Genomic DNA, 19,892 nt, shown 5'->3' with positions numbered 1-19,892 from the left:
TTTCTTGGTCTCACTCAGTGTTTAATAAGAATATGTAGAATTGGCAGAGGGTGTAAGAACCACCAAGACCATGGTGAGTGAGGACAGGCATTGTTTCTATTCAGAGCAGGTGGGAAGACGGAAACATGGTGACGAAGTAGCAAGGAAGAGAAATCCAAGTTCAATTCACATGTGATTAGACACTTTCCATTTTTAGCCTCATGGCTTAAATTTGCATAATTCTTTTAAAAAGAAAAAATTAATTATTTATGACTGTAGCTTTTAACCAAACTGTGCATTTAAAGTAATCACTCTGGGTAATTTAAATAAAATCTTTTCTGTAAGCAGTTTATGCTCATTAGAATGAGAAAACTGTTGGTTTATTCAATTAAAAGGACATTATTGCCAGTTTGGAGTCTCTCTCTCTCTCTCTTTTTTTTTTCCACTTCAAAATAGAGGGCAGCCACATGGAGACAGATGGGACTTAATTAACTTGTCTCAAAAGTGACCAGATTTTGCTTTTTATTTATTTTTTTAATTTTCAAGATGATAGATTCCAAAAACCTTTTCAAAAACCAAACCACTATTTTAGAATACTGAAAAGAAGTTCTGCCCTCTACTCTGACAGGCAGTGGGTAGAGAAATAAGTTTGTTCCCTGGCAAACATACAGGAATTCCTCCGAAGCCGAAGCCCGGCACAAGTCAAAGAAGGTGGTTCTAACCAGAGCTCTCCCATGCTGTGATCTTTAGAAATGCAAAACCATTGCGCCTGCTTGGTGCTTTGCTAGTGACATCCTTCACTGTAGTTAAAGAGGCTTTTCCAGTGAAGCCCACCAGGATATCAGGATATGACTGGTTAGTTCCCTGAAAATCTGTGATCCATGATACACTTTGAGAAGCATGCTACCTGGGTTGTCTACCCAGAGCATGGCGGGTATGGAGCACTGTACCAAGGGTGTGCAGGTAACCAATGCCACAGGTCCCTCCTACATACATGTTGGGGTGCAATGCTTGGAAGCCACAGATCTGCTTTCATCCCAGAAGCAAGACCCAAGGCTGATACAAGCCGCGTCAACAGCCTTGGCATTAGGGGCTCCTGGGGAGTGTGCTGGGTGGCCCAGGCATGCTTCCATCACAGACTTGCTTTGTCAAAGCCACTCGAGTCTTCCAGACCTCTAAAGTAAGGTGGTTGAATTGAATAGCTGTCTTTTTTTTTTCTTCTTAATTAGCAAAACTCTTTCATTTAAATGAAATCATAACAGCCATCACCTGTAAAATAAAGAGCAGCTCTGACTAAATTAGGGTCAAAAGTCCCTGTTGATCAGTGTCTCTGGTTCACGGAATTTGGGGGCTCTGCACACCAGAGTTCATTAACCACTGATATAGATAGTTAATAATGTGATGTCATAGGAATCAGATCTCTCTGGCCGTGACAGAAATCAAGCTCAGCCAGACTTATATGATTAAGGAGAATCTATTTGATCATAAAACTGAAGGGTCGATGTGTAATCGCTTGAGGCATGACTGGATCTAGGTGCCCAACTGCTGTTAGAAATCTGCCTCTCACCAGCTCTGGGCTCTGTTTTCCTCTATGTGGCTTTATTCTCAGGTGAGACATCCCCTTCTGATGTCAAGACAGTCACCAGCAGCTCCAGGTTTGCATCCTACTAGTGGAGTCCCTTGTCCCCAGAAGAAAGAAATCTCTCTCTCGTTCTAGCTAAGGCCCTGGTGCTGACTCTCAGGGCTTCAAGCACATGCTTATCTCTGCCTGGACCATTCACACCGGTCAACAGGATGGAATGTTCTGATTGGCCAGCCGTGAGTCACATGTCTACCCTTGGATGGCGGTGCGTATGGGAGGGGGAGTCAGCCCCAATCCCACCACAAGACCTGAGAATAGGGGATGATTTTTGTCTCCAGGAAAATCAAGGTGCTATTACTGAAGGAAGGGACAGCTTTTGTTCAGGCGAAAAGCAGCTATTTTTATCCAGCTCCCTTCTAGATCTAACAGTCTGCGAATCCAAGCAAATCGTGCTACTTTCTTCGGCATCTATGGAGATTTTGTTCAAGTCTGGTGATAAAGGACTTGTATCTCTGTGGAGAATAAACCAATGTTTGTACAAAGAGGAAAAGAACTAGTGGGGATAGGTAGGAACAGAGGAGAAGACAACAGAAAATAGAAAATGCCAACCCATCTTAACCGTTCTGAGTGCGGTCATCTTTCTAGGAAGGAAATGAGTCAATTACATGTGTCCTGTTATCATAAATATTTGCTGCTTCACCCCCTGATGTGTCCTGTGCTGCACCGCAGTGGGAGCCAAGGCTGGAACAGGTTTTATTCCTCTACTTCCTGTACTCTTTGCAGCTGTTTGGCAAGAGTTCCTTAAGCTCGTGTTTCAACCAACTCTTGTATAAATGCCCAGAATTCATGGCTGATTGAGCTACTTGTGCTTTGCAAATGTAGACATTGGGGATATATCGTTGCGAAAGGTTTCATAGCGAGATGGTTTTGGCTGTGTGACCCATACATACCAAACCCTGACCTCAAATGTCTTCCCGGGAGAAGCAGAGTTACTGGGGACAGATCGTCATTTTGTGAAGATGGCACCGAACCTCTTATAGCCCTGTGCTAGAACCCCGGTAAATGACCTGACAGCACACTCAGGACATCTTTTGTCTAGATCAGCACATGCAGTGTGTTTGCAGAGAAAGTTGGGTTGACACCCCAGCTTTGCCACTCACCACCCACACTAGCTTGTTCCGGTCCCTCTCATGAGGTACGGTTTCCTCTTTTGTAAAACAGGGATTATGATATTTACTTTCGGTTACTACTGTTGTGTCCTGAACACCCTCAAACATAACGGGGTGAAACAGCCACTTTCATATGCTCACAAATGTTGTGGCAGGAATCTGCCCAGGGATCATCAAGGCTGACTTACCTCTACTCCACAGCAGCTGGGGTCCTCACTATGAACACTCAACCACAAGGGTAGCTCGGTGGCTGGGGACTAGATCACCTGGAAGTATCTTTATTCACATGTCAGGTGGTTCATACTGGCTGTTGGCTAGGACCTCAGGTGAGCTGTCTGCAGGATACCTATACTGGCCACACCTACATTGTCTTTCCATGTGGTTGCCTTGCATGGGCTGGTTTGAGGTTCCTCACAACATGGTGGCCGGGTTTCCAGAGCAAGGCAGAAGTGCACGATATGTTTATAATCTATCCCTGGAAGTCACATGGTACCATTTTCCCCATACTCTCTATTGAGGTAATCACAAAGGGGTGGGGACATAGACTTTATAGGAGGAGTATCAACATTACCCTGTAAGTAAGTACGGCGTGGAGATATAGTTACGGCCCACATTGGAATAGGCAGTCTTCCATATGACAGATTATACTGAGTGATATCAATTATGAGAATATCCTAATAACTTTGCCTTCCTGTAATAAACACTGTTGGTCAAGATTTTTTTTTTCTTGTTGTATATTGCCAGATCTTTGCTTCTGTGTTCACAAAGGCTATCAGTCTGTAGTTTGGTGGTGGTGGTGGTGGTGGTGGTGGTGGTTTTTATTTTTGTAATTTGTCAAGTTTTGAGAATGGCCACCTAAAAAAATGATTCGAGAAGTATTTCCTTCTTTATCTTATGAAAACGTTTGCTTAAGAAATTTGAATCTCATGAATAAGATTGCTCCATTTTTCCTTGAATATTGGTAGCATTCACTAATGAAACCATTTGGGCCCAGACCTTTCTTTGTGGGGAAGTTTTTAATTCCAAATTCATTTTCTTTTATAGAGCTAGGGTTTTTTAGGTTTTATATTTCTTATATTAATTTTGCTCTTTTGTTTTTTAAGGAATTTGTCTACTTCATCTAAGTTGTTGAATTTATTAACATAAAGATGTTCATAATATTCTCTTATCCTTAATGTATTTAGGATCTATGGTGCTAGCCCCTCTTTCATTCCTGATATTGGTGATTTGTTATCAGTCTAACTATACATTTTTCAACTTCCAGGGGGTATTTTCAAAGAACCAGCCTTTGTTTTCACCAATTTTACTCTTTTGTGTTTTCATTTTCCGTTGCACTGTATTTTGCTCTTACTTTTCAGTTTTTTAAATTTTCTTCCGATTATATTGTGTTTAATTTGTTTTTTTCTGGTTTCTTAGGGTAAAGCTTGATATTGATATTACACTTTTCTTCTTTTCTACTATAAGCATTTGGAGCTATACGGTTCTTTCTAAGAGCTACTTTAGCCACATAACACAACTTTTGATAGTTGTAGTTTCATTTTTATTCAGTTCAAAATATTTTCTAATATTGTTTGTGTTGAGGCGATTTTGTGATAACATGGGTTTTTTTTAGAAGTGTGTTATTTTCCAAATACCTCCAGATTTTACTAGACATATTATCGTTACTGATTTCTAATTTGATTCTCTTGTGTTCAGAGAATATATCCTGTGATTCAATAATTTCGTTTCCTGACAATTGTTTTATAGCCCAGCATATGGACTTTCTTGGTGAATATTTCATATTTGTACTTGAAGAGAATGTGTATTCTGCAGTTATTGTGCCCCTTGTTCTAGAAATATCAGTTGGGTAAAATTGTCTGGTAATGTTGTTCATGTCTTTGATATCTTGGCTGACTTTCTGTCTAGTCGTTTTATCAATTGCTGAGGGAATTGTTGAAATCACCAGTGAAAATTCTAAATTTATCTGTTTCAGTTTTTGATTCTGCCAATTTTTGCATCATATATTTTGAAGCCCTATTATTAGGAGCACACATTGTATCTTCTTGGTTAATTGATCATTTTATTATTATGAACTATTTTTATCTCTTATAATATTCCTTGTTTTGAAGTCTATTTTGTTTGATATTAATATAGCCACCCAACTTTCTGTGATTATATTTTTGTATTGTTTTATTTATATTGCGGTATATATTTCCATTTTTTTTTAAACTTTATCCTACATATCGTTTTACTTAGAAGGTATTTTTCGTAGGCAAAATATAGTTGGATCTCTTTTTCTTTCTTTCTTTTTTATTTTTTTTTAAAGATTTTTATTTATTTATTTATTTGACAGAGATAGATAGCCAGCGAGAGAGGGAACACAGGCAGGGGGAGTGGGAGAGGAAGAAGCAGGCTCCCAGCAGAGCAGGGAGCCCGATGCGGGGCTCGATCCCAGAACGCCGGGATCATGCCCTGAGCCAAAGGCGACGCCTAACGACTGCACTACCCAGGCGCCTCCTCTTTTTCTTTCTATCCAGTCTGACAGTCTCTGCTTTTTAAATGGGGTATTTAATCCACTTACATTTTTTTAAAAGATCTATTTATTTACTTTAGAGAGAGAGAGAGAGCACACAGGGGTAGGGGCAGAGGGAGAGAGAGAGAGAATCTCAGGCAGATTCCCCACTGAGCATGGAGACCAATGTGGGGCTTGATCTCATGACCCTGAGTTCATGACCTGAGCCAAAATCAAGAGCTGGATGCTTAATTGACTGAGCCACCCAGGCGCCCCTTATTCATTTACATCTAAAGTAATTATATCCAGGCACCTGGGTGGCTCAGTCACTTAAGCGTCTGCCTGCGGCTTAAGGGTCCTGGGATCAAGCCCCACATCGGGCTCCTTGCTCAACAGGGAGTCTGCTTCTCTCTCTCCCTCTGCCTGCTGCTCCCCCTGCTTGTGCACCTTCTCTCTCTCTCTTTCAAATAAATGAATAAAAATTTAAAAAAATAATGTAATTATCTATATTGTTTCATTTTAATTCTACCATATTATTAGAAATAGCTATCTAATCTGTTCTCTTATTTTTCTTTTTATTTAACATATATTTGTGTGTATATATATGTACACATAAATGTTATACACACACACACATATATATATGTACATATTTAACCCTCGAACAACATGGGTTTGAACTGCACAGGTCCACTTATATGCAGATTTTTTCCAATAAATACAGTACAGTACTATAAATGTATTTTCCCTTCCTTATGATTTTCTTAATAATGTTTTCTTTTCTCTAACTTGCTTTATTGTAAGAATACAGAATATAATACATACAACATACAAACTGTGTGTTAATCAGCTGTTTATGGTATTGATAAAGCTTCCAGTCAACAGTAAGCAATTGTATTTAAGTTTTTGGGTAGTCAAAAGTTATATATATGGATTTCTGATTGCGTGGAAGGTTGGCACCCCTAACCACTTTATCTCCACTATTGACCTATTAGCTAAGCTGTACCTCTTAGTTATTTCCTTTGAGTGGTTGCTCTTGTGTAGTAATTTGCATCTTCAACTTTTCACAGTCTCCCTTTCTCATAATGGAAGCAACTTACAACAGTATATTCCCATGCTCTCCTTCCATCCTCTGTGCTACTATCATCATACTTTTTATTCCTACATATATTATAAACCCCACACAATACGTTGTTTTTATTTCACTTAAAATAATTAAAAAGTGAGGAAAGAAATCTTATCTTTACCCATATATTTTCCAATTCTAATCCTATTTATTCTTTTGAATAGAATCAAGCTTGCATGTGGAATCATTTTCCTTCAGCCTGAAGAACTTTTTAAAGAGATATTTTCTAAAGTGCAACTCTGCTGACAGTGAATTCTCTCAGATTTTTTTTTTCTTTTGGTCTGGAATGTTTTATTTCACCTTCTCTGGAGGGATAATTTCACTGGATATAGAATTTTAAGTGTACATTTTTTTTTTATTACAGTACTTTAAACCAGTAGTTCTATTTTTCACCTGGTTTGCATTGTTTCTGGTGAGAAGTCATTGATAATTCTTATCTTTGTGCTGTCCATATGTACTTTTATTTTATTGGTTGCTTTTAAGATTTTGTTGTTTTGGTTGATTTTCAACAATTTTATTATACTGTGCCTTGGTATTGGTTTTTGGTGTGTGATTATCTTGCTTGAGGTTTATTAAGCTTCTTGGATTGGCATGTTTATAAATTTTATCAAATTTGAGATATGTAGCCACTATGTTTTCATTTCTTTTCATTCCCTTCCCCACTGCACATGATTCTGGAATTTCAACTGAACATATATTCATCTGCTTGATATTTTCCTACTGGTTACTAACATTCTCATTCAAATTTCCTTTTTCTCTCTCTGTCTCTCTCTCTGTTTCAATTTCAATTACTTTCGTTGCTATATCTTTAGGTTCACTGATCTTTCCTTCTGAAATGTCTAAATTGCAGTTAAGTCCATCCTGTCCATCCCGTGACCTTTTTTCTTTAATTTTTTTTTTAAATTTTATTTATTTATTTGACAGAGATAGAGACAGCCAGCAAGAGAGGGAACACAAGCAGGGGGAGTGGGAGAGGAAGAAGCAGGCTCTTAGCGGAAGAGCCTGACGTGGGGCTCGATCCCATAACGCCGGGATCACGCCCTGAGCCGAAGGCAGACGCTTAACCGCTGTGCCACCCAGGCGCCCCTTTTTCTTTAATTTTAAGTATGATATTTTTCAACTCTATGGGTTTTATTTGGTTTTGATTTTTTACTCAGTTTTGGCATTTGTTTTTAGTTTTTAGTCCTATCTTCATAATGTTCAAGTTTCCCTTTAAATCCTTGATTATATCTTTTTTTTTTTTTTAAAGATTTTATTTATTTATTCGACAGAGATAGAGACAGCCAGCGAGAGAGGGAACACAAGCAGGGGGAGTGGGAGAGGAAGAAGCAGGCTCATAGCAGAGGAGCCTGATGTGGGGCTCGATCCCAGAACGCCGGGATCACGCCCTGAGCCAAAGGCAGACGCTTAACCGTTGTGCCACCCAGGCGCCCCTGATTATATCTTTAATAACTAATTTAAAGGCACGGTTTCCAATCTCATCATTTCTGAGTATATTTCTATTGATTGATTGTTTTCCTTCTGAGGAGTCACATTTTCGTGTTTCTCTATCTAGTAATTTTTTTGTTAAGTGTTGGACATAATGATGTCATGATTGCAGGCATTGTGGTAAGTGTCTGGATTTTGTTGTCTTCCTTTAGAGAGTGTTGAGTTCTGTTCTGGTGGCCAGTTTATTTACTTATGTGTGAGCTTGGCCCTTTAAACACTTGGTTTTAAGCTTTGGTTAGGCAGGTATGGTGTATCTTTCAGTCTAAGGCTAGTTTAGTTGTAATCCTAGGAACAGCCTTTTTGGGTTTCCTTCCAAATGTTCCAGGTGTTTAACAGAGAACTCTATGCTGACTGGTTGGAACTTGGAAATTCCCAGCCATAGTTGGAGTCCAGTGGATCTTTTCAGCTTACAGCTTTATTCAAGTTCTCCTCCTCACCCCACCCTGGCCCTGTAATTGTGCTTTTGCCCAGTCTTGTGGAGTCTCACCCTATACATACTAAAATGAGTATGTAAAGACTCAAGAAGACCTCCGTCTAAATTTCTGACTCTTTCCCTGTATAGCTTTCTCTCTCCCGTGCCCTACTTTGAAAATTTCAGCCACCTCAGCCTCTATAAACTCTGATTAATTCCTCCTCAATGCAGCATAACTACTAGGCTCTGCATGGGCTCAGCCTCCTTCCTCTAGGGTCTTTGGGCAGAGTATCATGAGTCTCACCTCACTTTTTTGCCTTCTAGGAAGTGAAGTCTTTGTTGATTGTCGACCAGTGTAAAAGGACTTTTTTGTGTGTGTTCTGTCCACTTGTTTACTTGTTTGTGTCAAGAGGGCTAATCCAATACTAGTTATTCTATTGTGACCACAGTAGAAATTTAGAAATTAAAGATGTTGATGATTAGTTGATTAGTTTATCTTCAAGATTATTTAATTACATTGTTTCATTTATTCATATTTAAGATTAACATATTGGGTTTAGATTACTGTTACCAGAGAATAATGCTCATCTTTTTTTTTTTTTAACTTTTTAAGACAGTGACAATTTACTGGATATGACATTGAGATAATTTTTATTTAAATGTAATACTATACCAAGTCAGTTTAATTGCAAGACAGTCCTATTTATGCTTCTTTTTTTGTTCCTTGGTCATGTTCCCTAACTTATGAATTCAATATTAATGACAACATTTTGTAGCTTAGGTTTTGGCATTTGGATTCCATCAGAAGTTTATGTTTTAATATGAACTTCAGAAGTATATTAGCCTCTTTGAGATTTGGGCCCAAGTGACACTGGTAAGACCTTTCTTAACTAAGAGAAAGAAAATCCTGTAATAACAAAAAAGGCACTAGGAAATAAAGATATTCGATAAGAGTTACTCTGTTTTATGATTTAATTATACACTAATCAAGACCATGAGAAAAATTCCACTGTAAATACACATGGACTTCAAAATTATAGGAACATGTGTTTGGCAAAACATGCTTAAAGATTGCCAAACACCAGATTTGGGGGGTGGGGAGCGAAATGTATTTTGAGAGATCAGCAGTTCTAGTATATTAATAGGTCTCCTCCTTCCTAAACATGACCAAAACAAGCCTGAAGTAGTGTGGTAGTCAGTGTGTCGGCAGGCTTGAGTGAAGGACAAAGCTCCCTTCTGTTCTACTGCCAAGCAGACCACTTACATTTTAGTTTTGTATTGGATTCCCTTCATTATCCATTAATAGATTATTCTAAGTTTTTTTTTTAGAAAAAGACTAATTGGATTGTGTGACTTGTTTATCCCATTGGGTCAAAAAACAAGGTTTGGAGTCAGTCTTTGTTCCCGCATGTTTGGAATGTAAGTGACTATATCTGGCTTCTGGAGTTGGGTGAGAATTTCTCATGAGGATGCATTCCGAGGCCTTAACTCCTGGCCTGGCTTAGAGTAAGCACTCAGCATGTGCAAATTCTCATTGTTAGTAAATGGCATCCAGTCTTAACTTGCGAAGCGCTCGGATGCACAAAGCGAACTAGTATCATTCAACTCATGGCTTTGCCAGTTCTTTCTCTTTCCAGGTGAACATAAAATATATTCATTGATGGGCCAAGGTGAAAACAATATGTAAGAGAAGGAACTATTCATAGATTTTTCATAGAAAAGAACTTATAAACTAGAATCACAGACAAGCATCACGGAGTGGGAAGCTTCCTGAAGGATCTCCTAATTGAGAACATCAACAGAGGACTGTCTGTCACTCACAGCTCACACATTTACCCTCTAATATTTATTTAGTGTGTTTACTTATGTGAGACACAAGCTTGATAGGTAAACTACATAGTCTCTTGCTTGTACTTAATAGTTTATAATGTTTTCCATAGGCAGCAGGAAATGGAAGGGCCTTTAAGTTACAGATACCAAGATAGAGATCACCTGTCAGTGAAATATATAACTTACCAGGTTGACCACTAAAGAGTACGGCACTGACACCGTGGCCCATCCTTTGTGAGTATGCAGAATTCATGTGTACTTTCTTTTCTGGCTCCTTTGATTTTTTCCTGTGTCAAATTCTGTCTATATAGATTTTTTTTTTTTCCACTGAAGACACGGAGGGTGACTGGAGATTCATTCACTTTATAATTAACAAAGGATGTGTATTGAGGGGAGGGTCTTTCTGGTCATTTTTCTTAGAGGCCTACTATTTGTAGTTAAGTTGCTACACAGATTTCTTTGTGGTTCAACAGTTTGACAGATCCCTGCAAACTCTCTCTTGGAAGACATCTGTTGAGCGAAGTAATGGTTTCATTGCAGATTCTTGAGTTTTCATTACTTTTCCTCTGTGGGTTTTCAGTGTCTCCTTTTGTGGGGAGAGTGGGAGCCCATTCATCTCTTTTGGAGGGTTTCAAGTTTGTTGCTCATTCTCCCCTGGTAAGACCTTCCTTGGAGGACCATTCTGGCCACTGCTGACCCTTTTGGTTCTGTGCGTCTGTGACCTGCCAAACGGGCTCTCTGCATGCAGACATCAAGGCCCATATCTCTCCCAGGTGGCTGCAGATCCAGGTGATGGAAAGCTGAAAGAAAGTATCAGTACCTTCCTCTGTTGCACCCCTGTTGGTACTTCCCCTCCTACACCCCTTTCTCCCCTAACCTTCTCGGTACAATGTCTCCTTATAAGGCCCTGAGTTGGCTCCTAGTTCAGTCTCAGAGGAATTATATGACATGCATAAATTATGAAACATTTTTGCAAATTAAGTTTTAATTAAAACCAGCAGCTTAGAGCATCCAACTGGAAGTAGTCACAATGTTGAAAAGCAACACTGGTAGGGTGGGAGTTCAGGAGTAGGTCTGAGTGAGTTTGTATCCTGTTCAGATATTTCCAAAGTGAATCCTGCAGAAAAGAGCTTCCTTCCCTATCAGATCCTCCTTAATCTACACTGATCCCTGGACTGCCATGTGAACTAATGTGGTTTTCAAACAGGAAATACAAAAGCATCATGGCGCTGGTTTTATCTGGACTTTGCCAAATTCCCTTTTGATTCTACCAATCCATGTTCTCACAGGAAACCAGCAGGACCTTGGGCTCCCCCACATTGCCAGAACTCCAGATAATTTTTCAGCAAGATGACCACACAAAATAAGGCTGAAGAATGACACTTTTAATTGGAAACTTATTTTTCCGATACAATGCAGAGTTCGAGCCTGATGAGAAATGACTTCTTATTGTGAGAATTTTTAGAACATTATAACAAGCAAAATGTCTGGGGCTTTCCCCCAGCTGATAGTCCTTAGCTATATGTAATGTGAGAATTGTTCTGGTCTGCCCATTAATAATCCACATTTTCCAGCGTCCCCAAAAATGTCTGCCATCAAATGAATAATTTATGCAGGCTTGCTTTTCATCTAGGCAGGGCTCTAGTGCTGCAACAAAAACACCAGATTTTTTTGATCCAAAATTAAGTTTGAAAAATCTGACCTTTAGTTATCAATCCACTTCGTTTCTACTAAATAACCTGGAGGTGCTAGTCTGCAGGAAGCAATGCCGTGCTCTCTGGAGACCCACAACAGAGCGAACCCTTTGGCCGTTCGGGGATTTTAAAGTTGAACATCCTCTCTGTCTCTAACTCATTTGAACTATGGAAAAAGTTCATCCATATAATCTAACCTATAAAAATTACGGGAAGATTTTTTAAGATGATAGTACATCGTGCTGGCTTAGGGGTGGTGAAGTGAACATCAGAAAGAGAGAACCCTGCTCAGAGTGTAGATTAGGACAGCATTCTAGAAAGCACATGGACTGAAATATGCAATGCCCTTTAATAATTCAGCTTCTTGAGAAGTCGAGAGTGTGTGCAACAGCTTTACTACAAAGGTGTTTATTACAAACATGTGGACACTACGAGGATGTTTATTGCCGTCATCTACTCCAGTGCCAAGGAGAATATAGCCTAGATAGCTCATAAGTCATTTATCATATATTCAAATAATGGAATACTGTGTAGTCATTTAACATAACGCTAACTGAGGACAACAATGGACGTTAGGGGGGGAAATGGATGCTAGGGTCAAAGGTGGCCTTAAATTCTCCTTTTGCCTTTCTTTGATATCTGATTTTCTACAAGGAACATGCATTGCTGATATGACTTTTGTTCTAAAGAAACACTTTAAAAAGCAAGTGTGTTGCAAAGAAAGGTCTTTTTATCCATATTTTTCTTGCTTTTAAACACAGTGCTGGAAAAATAAGTTAAAGTTCTGTTTGTACCCCAAACTAGATATTGAGAAATCATTAATAAATTATATGTGGTCAGAGAAGAAAACACTCAAACTGATAAAAGCGAGAAAATTTGGAGTACAGAGATAATCATTCTCCCCATGAGTCTTTCTAACGGGGCTTGAAGGACTTCTAGGATATCAGGCAAAAATTCCAATGGGTACTTGAATAGAAAAATCGGTTGTATTTATTTTTTTTTATTGACCCTGTTTTTATTCCTGTCTTCCAGCCTGCAGTGTTGTTTACCTCTATCACTGTTCTTCCCACCCTCTCCCCTCTCATCACCACCGTGAGCAGGGTTAGTTGAAGCCATGAGCCTGGAGGGGTGGCCTCACTGAGGGGGTTGTAGAATGAGCAAAAGGGTGCCCACATTTAAGGAGGAAGAGAAGTAGCGGAAGTAGACTGACTGAAAACCAGGGGAGGAGAAGATTCTGAGGAGCAGGACCTGTGACACAAAGAGAAACCCTTGGGTCCCCCGACTCATCTAACGTTGTCATAAATTAGACCAAAATATGATGCCCTGTGTTTTTGTGAGGAAATTTCACTTGTGCCATCGGAAATCTTTTGAGGAAATTACTTCTGAGTATTTTTTAAATTGAGGAAAAATACAGAAATTTTTGATGAATCCCTTGATTTGTGCAAGTAAAATCTAGTTGTGAGCAGCCATGGTGTATACTGTAGGTGACCAGCTACAAATATCAATGGGAATAATAAGAACTCAGTTCTCTCAGGATGTCCCCATGGCTGCTACTAAGCTGGAAGCCACTAGAAGCTAAGTCCCCTGGATGGACATGGGGCTCAAATGATGCCACGGGCACTGAGTTCTGCCCCTCTAACTTCCCACGTTTCATAGTGTTGGCTTTACTCTTAGGTCCCATTTGGTGCACTGTTCCCAGAGGTGCATATCCTCACACTCTAGTTAAGAGAGGAAAGGGAAGAAGAGAGAAAGGGGGAGAGGGATATAATTTTTTATTACTTCTATAAAAGTCCTCACAAGATTAGTTTAAGTCACATGTCCACTCTGAGCCATTTGCTGCAGCCAGGGGAGAGTGATGAGTTGGTTGGCTTAGGTCTTGGCACTGTTGATGTCAAGGAGCTTGGAACAGAACCTTACCCAAAGCCTGGGGACTACTACAAAAGGAAAGGGCTTGTGTTGAAAGCAAAGAGACACACGTCTATCGTAAGAGTTACATACTGCATAAGACACCTTATCCAGGCTTTATCTTTATCACATAACCACTGTGAAGAAGTGATGGTCCACTGAGGGAGATTGTGATTCCAGGTGCGTGGGCTCATTCGTGGACCATGAGGTACTTGGTTATTAGTATAATCTCTCAGACACTGTAGGATTGGGGCCAACTCTGTAAACTCCAGAGGTTACAAGGGGTAAAAACAGCAACTGTTACAGGCCAGTGGCTGTTGTAGGTTCTCAGCAGATATTGATCTCATGTAATCCTCAAATTAATCCCTTGCAATAGTGTTACTATTACAGTCTTACACATGAGAAATCCAGAGCTCTGCGATAATATATTTTCCTCCAAGGCCTCATGGCTAGTAAATGGTAGGGGTAGGATTTGAAACCTGGTCTACCAGACTCCAAGGCAGTCCCTCCTTCATCCCTTCCTTCCTGCTTCCTTTCCTTCTCTCCTTTTTCCTCTCCCCCAACCCCTCCCTCCATTCCCTCCCTACTTCCCCCTTACCCCCATCCCCCTTACCTCCTTCCCCACTTCCCCCTTCCCCCTTCCCTTTCCTTCCTTCCTTCCTTCCTTCCTTCCTTCCTTCCTTCCTTCCTTCCTTCCTTCCTCTATCCCTCCCACAAATAGGTACTGAATGATTAACAAGGGCCAGGTACAGTACAGGTGTAGTCTGTGGTGATAAAACAAGGAATACAATAGATGTGGGCCCTGGATGAATCTTAAATTCTTATGGGAAGAGGTAATTAAAAAGTAAACAAGAAGGTGACAGAAGGTGATACATGCTAAGACAGGAATAAACAAGGTGATGTCATAGGAAGACACTTGGTTGAGATAGGGACTTCAGTCAGGGGAGGTGCCACCAGAGCGGCAGTCTGACAGATGAGTAGGAATTGGTGAGGCCAAGCTTGTGGGGGGTATCAGAGAATTGACATGAGCAGGGGACAGAGCATTAGGCCACCAGAGAAAATAGCCACACAAAGCCTTTGAGGCGAGTGACGGCTGGCAAAGTACCAGGTTCATACGTTTCGATTATTCTGGATGCAGTATAGAGATGGGACTGGGGGTGGGGAGTCCAAGCGAGGGGATAGAAGAGCCACGGGGTGGCTTGGCATGGGGTGGCAGAAGCGGATGGTTGTGGGACAGTAACCACTGCCAAACCTTAGCTCATCAGAGCCCTTCCGTCCTCGGTGTGCAGGTTTAGAGTTTGAGCCAATGAGCAGAGCTTCCTCTGATGTGTAAGAGGAACAGCGATCTTTATCCACGTTGCTTAATGAAGAAGAATGGAAGATTATAAATGCAAACATGAGCAAGAAAAATAAATGAACACAGGGAAACTTTGCAGCAAGAGGGATTTATCGCTCATTCATAAGGCCTGAGGCAAAGGGCCAGTTTTACAAATGGAATAAACATATGTAGGCCAGGCTTGTGTGTGTGTGTGTTTTACACAGTTGGCAGGAAAATACTTTGTTTCCCGTTTGGTCTTTACATATTTTATAGTGAAATGTGTTGTTTTGATCAATAGAGCTTTAATTGGAGTTTTATTTTTGAAAAGGAGTCCATTCAACTCCAGAACTTCATTGAGCGAGAGTGATGGATGGGTGTCCCCTGTGTTGCCCTGTGACTCTGTGCGGAGCTCTGAGATAGAAACGAAGTGAATAAGGAAAGTTAAAACGAAAGCGCCCCCCCCTTGGTGGAGGTACTGTCCCACTTTGAAGCACCTTCATTTAGCTTCGGGGACTCAGAGCGCTCTCCGATCTCCCCCCTCCGCCCTTCCCCCGGGCTCCTCAGCGCTCTTTTCACTGGCTCCCGTTGGCTCCCGGACCTCTACCTGGTGGGATGTTCCTGTTGTGTCCCTGACATAAGCTCTCTTCTCTCTGCATGCACTCCCTGAGTCACCTTGTCGGCACACTGACGGTGACCACGCTGCCCACCCTACACTTCCACCGGCAAGTCTAAGAGATATCCTAAAATTGTCACTTGTAGACAAAGCTCAACTCTGGAGGGCTTTCTTCAAATACTCTCCTCCTTTTGTCTTTCCCTTTGCAGTAAATGGCTGTTCCATTTTTGCATTTGCATGGACCGAAACCCTTGGATGCACTCTTGATGTCTTCCCTTTCATATTATAATATCAGTCTCAATCAGGTTTACTCTGAAATGGATCTGAGGTCAGACCACAGCCCGCCACCTCCACCAGCAGCACCCTGATTCACTTCTCCATTATTTCTCACCTGGATTATTCACTACCCTTCCTACTGGTCTCCCTTCTCAAATCCTGTCTTTGCTGCTTTCTGGTCATGTGACCTTGTAGTTCCATCAACTGCAAAACTGGGGTAATGATAGAACTTACCTAATAAGATTCCTGTGAGTTTTCAATAAATTAATATAGGTGAAGCAGTTAGAATAGTGGATAGCTGGCCACAGCTGTAGTAATTGCCTGTCATTACTGCTGTCCTCACCATCCTAGTGTGTGGTTTCCATCCTCAAGATACTCTCACAGTCCAGAATGACTGCTAGAGCACCAGCCATCACAGCTACCTTACTGGCAGCAGCATGGAGGGAGTCCTTTTAAGGACACTATCTGGTAAAGCCACATCCATGGATATCTCATTGACCACAACTGAACCACTTAGCCACATCAAGCTCTAACAGGGTCATTCAGCTGACCCTGGCTAAAAGTTTGGTTTCAGTTACCAAAAAAAGAAGGGCAGAATGGCAGTTACTACAACTCTACCGTGAATGGGAGGCATGTGGTATTATGAGGCATGTGATGAGGGCATATGATGCAAGAGGTCAGACAAGGCTTCTTCAAGGCAATGGCAACTGACCAGAGAAGTAGGCATTTGCTGGGCAAGCAAGAAGGGCTGTGAGGGAGAGTCTCAGGATGAGGAGAGAATAAGTGTAAATGTCTGCAACAGGAGAGGGCATGGTAAATATTTATGCTACATGGTTACGTCACGCACCACATGCTGGGAACTGTGGTAAGCTGGATTTTCTGTCTCCATCCAGACTCTTCCACAAGGGGCAGTGCCAGAATTTCTCGTTCCCCTTTCCAGTATGAGAGATGCCCGGATGGAAGGGCCTGAGAAGTGCCCAAGCCCTTCAGGAGCGTGGCTTGGTGCTAGTGCCGTTGGTTTGCGTGAGCGGCAACACCTCGAGCCTGATGGTTAAAGCAGAGGTGGGGCTGCCAAGAGACTTGACCTTGACCCTCAGCTCAAGCATTTCCTGGCTGGGTGACCTTGGCAAAGTAATGAGCTATTCTAAATATCTGTTTCCTCATCTATAAACTGGACGATACTCCTGTCTATTCCGGAGGTCCGCGGTGGGGACCAACATTGATCAAGGTGAAAAAGCACTTAGCCAAGGACCTGGTCCATTGAGCGTGTCCACTAAAGGGTGGCCTGTGCTGTTATTGCTGTCATCTTCATCGCCTTTCCTCTCCTTCATTCTCTTTCAAATGATACTTTCTCAGTTTTTCCGCGTTCAAATGTCAGGTATCTCATGGATGCATCCAGCGCGCAGCTTTTCTCCAGGAATGTGGGAGCCCAGAGCATACCACTACTTCTTTCTTTCTTTACTCTTCCATTCAAAAAATGACTGGAGGGTGTGCATAGTCGGATATAGAATCGTACAACTTGGGGGTGTTTAGCCTGGAAGGAACCTGAAGCTGCCCGTGCAGACCCTTCCATAGTAAGTGAAGAAACGGATCCGGAGACGTGGAGCCTGCTTGACAAGGCGCAGGTGGCTTTTGTAAAAGAGACGTTACCTCACCTTAGGCCGTGTAATGATGGGAAGTTCCCAGGCTGCTTTTATGTGCATCCATGGGTCAGCGAGACAGTCTGCACATATAGAGATATCCATGCCAGGCATATGGGAATCCGAGAGGTCATGTCCATCCTTCTGGCAGAGAGATTTCTTTTTCTCTTGCAAGTTGTCAGCTTGGGTTATCCACGTGGTGTGTTTGTGGAGGTGATGTGAATTCAAGGCAGGGACCTCAATCGGCCTTGGGTATACCCTAGTAACAGGGTACCTTCTCTAACAAGGCGGACACCAGTTACAGGCACAGCTTAGGAAACTTCAGAACGTACATACAAGGTAAACACCCTCATGCCCTCGTGGTGCTTGTGACCGAGCAGTGGAGAGACATTACATAAATAAATTACATAGAAATCATAGATGTGCTCAGAACTACAAAGAAAAAGTACAGGAAGACCTTGAGAGATCCATCGTGTCCAGGGATATGGCTTGCCATTCCTTAGTTTTTAGCCTGCAAAGGACATTGATATTTGGCTCTTACATTCTTTCCAACAAAACTCAGACATAACTTCAGAATCCTTCTCAACCCGGCCCTCCAGACAGCCATTACTAATCAGTCAGACTTGGCTCTCAAGACAGAATCTATTGGCCATCCAAGATTTGGCCCATTTCCCAGCCCTCCCTCCACCATCCCTTTTTACAGACAAGCATCTGGCCAAAGACTGGAAGGCACATGCCTCAAGACCCCAGCCCGAGGCCCCGAGTGTCTGGCTGATCAGGTTCCCCGCTCAGGCTCGTGTGCACCATTTGTGACTGTTGGGTGGATGATGTGTCTTCAGGGGAGCCGGCTCCCAAGTAGTAGCATCTGTGGCTGCTAATGTTCTGATCTAAATTTGCTGTGTTCTATTCCGAAGCTCCTTCTCAGAGGTCCGACCTGTTGAGGGCACTGCAAACTGTAATTTCTGTTCCTTCAAAGCTCCGATAGGAAAGTGGTTCTTCGTTCTCATGAGTTATTTCTTGAGGAAAATATATGTTTTGTGGACAGTTTGAGACAGTCTTAAACTGAGGACATCACCACAAAGGCCTAGTCTCTCATTTTCCTTCTCATGTGCTTAAATGGGTGAGTCAAAAAGGAGTGTTTCCTGCTTGACGGAGATGAAGCTTCCAGAAAAAGAGAAAGAAAGGGTAGCTCTCCTTTCAGAGGTCTGTCAAGTCCGGCAGTTTGTGCAGGACTGAACCTTGCTATTTATTTTACAGTTCATCAAACATTTGTAATTCTCAGGGCCCCCCGTGCATTTCATATGACAAGCTGTGATTCAACACAAATGCTTTCCTAAGGAAACACGCATTTATCATTCCCTTAATGTTTGCGTCTCTAAGGTTTCTTTTCCGTCGTATGAACAAAATGCTTAATATGTAAGAGAATTGACTTGAAGTGATCCCTCATTTTAGGCTCAATTTCTACCTCTTGATACATATTTTCTGAATTCTTAAGAAGCACTGGAGGAACTCACAAGCTTCCTTTTTGAATAGTGGTCACCATAACCATAAGTAGGATGAAAGCATCAGAAAAGCTTGCTTGTACTATTCCTGTTTCCTTAAATTGGGAGACCTCTGGGCATAAAATTGCTTGAGAAATGAGTGTTGGAGAGGTTGGGTCTACTTTTCATGGCCATTCTCCAAATTATTCTGAAGTTGTCTCTGAGATTCAAGGCACTTTGTTGGCTTTGGTCTATCCCTTTTGCCCTTTGCTGGGCTCTATCCACAGGTGCAGGGCCTTAGGAACCCCTGGTCTTAGTGTATATGAAGAAAGAGCATTCTTCTCAGGGCTAAAGGAATGGGAAAGGTAAAAGGTTCAAAAGGGACCCCAGGATGTCTGATTTAGTTATCTTGCATCTTCTAGCACTTCCAATGTTATAAGCTCTAGAGAGACAACAAGAAAAGTCTGCTGTCTAATTTCCTAGTTTTCATGGCCTTTACTATGTGAATTGGGTTGAATGTGTACCTTCTAAAGTCGGGCAACCCAGCTCTACAATTTATTATCTATGGGACGTTATATAATTACTTACCCTCTAAGTGCCGTTTTATGTTTCATCTGTAAAATGGGGGTAATCAGGGTACCTAGTGTTGGGTTGCTTTGATTTGGTGAGATAATGCAAATAAAAGGCTTTAAGCAGTGCCTGGTGACAAGATCACACACAATAAATGTTAGTCTCTATGATGAGAAGTAAGTCTTGAAAATGATGTAATTCCTAGATTTGGTATTTAATACATGGATAATGTAATTTCCATTTCAGATTAGAAAAATACTTTTCAAAACGCTGCATGCTGTAATGGCAGTCACAAATACAGTGGCATTAAACCACAGC

The 19,892-nt window shown here is 41.4% G+C and overlaps 1 protein-coding gene across 3 annotated transcripts in view; it reads left to right on the top strand.

The window, feature by feature from the left end:
- CACNA2D3 (calcium voltage-gated channel auxiliary subunit alpha2delta 3) overlaps positions 1–19,892 on the top strand; it is an 834,102-nt gene that overhangs the window by 578,595 nt on the left and 235,615 nt on the right. The window lies entirely within an intron of this gene.

This window comes from Ursus americanus, chromosome 14 (assembly GCF_024610735.1).
Source record: "Ursus americanus isolate L20-20 chromosome 14, mUrsAme1.1.p, whole genome shotgun sequence".
NCBI classification, from domain to species: Eukaryota; Metazoa; Chordata; class Mammalia; order Carnivora; family Ursidae; genus Ursus; species Ursus americanus.
Note: the sequence above shows the minus strand (reverse complement) of the source record. Positions and strands in the feature narration are given on the sequence as shown.